This window comes from Priapulus caudatus, unplaced genomic scaffold (assembly GCF_000485595.1).
Source record: "Priapulus caudatus unplaced genomic scaffold, Priapulus_caudatus-5.0.1 Scaffold42, whole genome shotgun sequence".
NCBI classification, from domain to species: Eukaryota; Metazoa; Priapulida; class Priapulimorpha; order Priapulimorphida; family Priapulidae; genus Priapulus; species Priapulus caudatus.
This window is the reverse complement of record NW_014577103.1, coordinates 705,970-708,617: the sequence shown is the minus strand read 5'-3', so window position 1 is coordinate 708,617 and position 2,648 is coordinate 705,970.

Below are 2,648 nucleotides of genomic sequence, written 5' to 3'. Positions count from 1 at the left end.
GTGTGTGTGTGTGTGTGTGTGTGTGTGTGTGTGTGTGTGCGTGCGTGCGTGCATGCGTGCGTGCGTGCGTGCGTGCGTGCTTGTGCATGTGTGTGTGTGTATGCCTGTGTTGCGAGCACACGCGTAAGTGCGGTGTGTGCTTGCATGCGTGCGTGAGCGTGTGTGTATATTAATTTACATTGGCCTTATATTATTGATGATTCCACACATGATTTTGAACAGTTATGTGATTAAATTATAAAAAGAAGAGAAAGAGAGTGGGAAAAGAAGAAGCTACAAACGCTAGTTGAACATCATGTTATATCCGCGCGACCTTTTCCCGTGAGCATAGGAATGCGTTTTTAATTGTTTTTAAGTCGGAAGTAAAGCCTGTGTGTACCAACGTGTGAAATGTATGCCGCAGCTACCAACATCTCTCATGAAAATGATGATATTCTCATTTCATGTAGTTGTTTGTTCCAGGGGATTTCATCCTAGGAGGTTTTTATACAGGGGGTTGTCCAGGAGGTTTTGTACAGTGGTGTTATGTCCTAGGGTTTGACATACACACAAAAAGAGTAGCCCGGGTTACGCATCTACAGGAGGCAAAAAAGCTAGAGTTTTCTAAAAAGATAGACGCAAGCTTCGAGAAAACCAGGGCTCAATTAACTGCCATTTTCAAGGCCGTGTACAGTCTGTGGTTTCTGCTATAGTGCGCATAAAAATAGACCATCATTGCTGGGTTGAGGAGGAAAGATGGAGTACGTGGGAGATAGGGATAGAGATGAGTTGGGGAAAATGTAGGGGAACGGTGGATCTAGGAGTGGAAGAGGTGAAGCTGGGAGAGGGAAGAAGAGGTAGGAAGAAGGTAGATGAAGGGGAAGGTGACGTTGAAGGAGGGACAGAAGAAGCGGGGAGAAGGGACAGTGAGAACGTGCAGGAAGGCGACTGCCCGGTTGAACGGTGAGAAGGTGCAGAAAGGTTAGCTTGAAAGTATATGGAGAAGTGGTGCTTAGAGAAGGAAAGGTAGTGGTAGTGAGGTGAAGAAGGGGGGAGGTGTAATGATAGAGGAGGAAAAACGAGGTTTCAGTCTTCATCTAAAAGAAAGGTTAACTGAAGCCTAACTATACCTTTCTTGCTATAGTATAACTGGAGCCGTGTAACTAGTCTTCATTATATACTTAGGTCTAAAGTGTAACCTCAAAACTAGACCAATGCCATGCCGTACATTTAGTTCTTACATTTACTTTGAAGAAGGTAGAATTAGCTCTCTATAACTCGTGCGACTCCCAGCGATTGATTCGTTCCAGCAGACCCATTCGATTATATAATTTTCTAACGGTAACGGTCGTTCTACATAACAGCCTACCAAGGTGTATAAAAACATTCTTTTATCTAATATTTTTATATAGCTACTTATACATTATAATAATATTGTATAACGATATTATAATATAGTTTAATAGAGCTCTAACCTAGCAACAAATCCGAACAGCGAACTATACTTAGTAGAAACTAGTAGTGATCAGTATACTCACCGCTTCACAATTTCGCAAATCTTCAATCGTGTTTCTAATATGCTCTGAACAGCTAACGTTATAACGTCCATAAAACACAAAAACCCTCTTTGCTTCCACTGCTTTTTGTTACCTCAGCGCGTGAGCGCGGCACTAGGGAAATCCCCGCAACTGGTGATTTCCCTATTACGGTTATTACACGCGGAAAAAATCGATGGTTACTCTATAGGCATAGCTCTATGGTATATAATGTTAATTAAACGAATATTGGAAAGGCGATTGAGAGTTGTGCGAAGTGTGAAGCGGTGAGTATACTGACTAGGACTAGTTTCTACTAAGCATAGTTCTATCTATGACTATATGGCGTTCATTGCGTTTATTATTAAGTTACGGTTACATTGTACCATTTGTACCCTATACTTTGTACCTTGTACATTTTAAATATTCCGACACTTCCTAATGTTTCAACCGGTTACGGGCGTGAGACATCCCGTATATCTACACGTCCGGTTGTGATAGAGTTGCCAAATTTGTTCATTGATACCCTGAAAACAGCAACTCGTGATTCCCCTATTTTGTTTCCGCGGGGAATAACCGTTACGGGGGAATCACCAGTCGCGGGGATTAACCGATTGCCAACGACGCTGAGCTAAACGCGCGCGCCATTTGCGCACGTAAACCAGCCCGCTCACGGTGCGCATTCGGCGCGCGCCAAAGGCGCTGAGCCGAATGCGCATCGTGTGCGGGGGCCTTAAACAAAGGCCGTTTTATGGTTTATGGATTTTCAGTTTGCTAAATTGAAACACATCTACGTAAGCCGCGTCAACTCGAAGACATGTGGAATTCGGACAAAACCCATTCTGAACTAAAACGATGATAATTATCCGTGTATTTATAAAAGGGTTTAATTTCATAGATACGAAGATTTAATAGATGTGAATATTTAATGTGAGAAAAATATGCTTGTAACGTTGATTTTTATCATGGAAAATCGAAAATGCCGTCAGAACGATTGCAAAGCGGACATGATTTAATAAGAGCAAACTTACTGTTTCTCTATCGTATTTCAGGCACGTGTAGCGGTAGCTGGCGACCCCTGATGACGCTGATTACTGTCCTGACACCTGAGAAAACAATACACCTAATGTGACA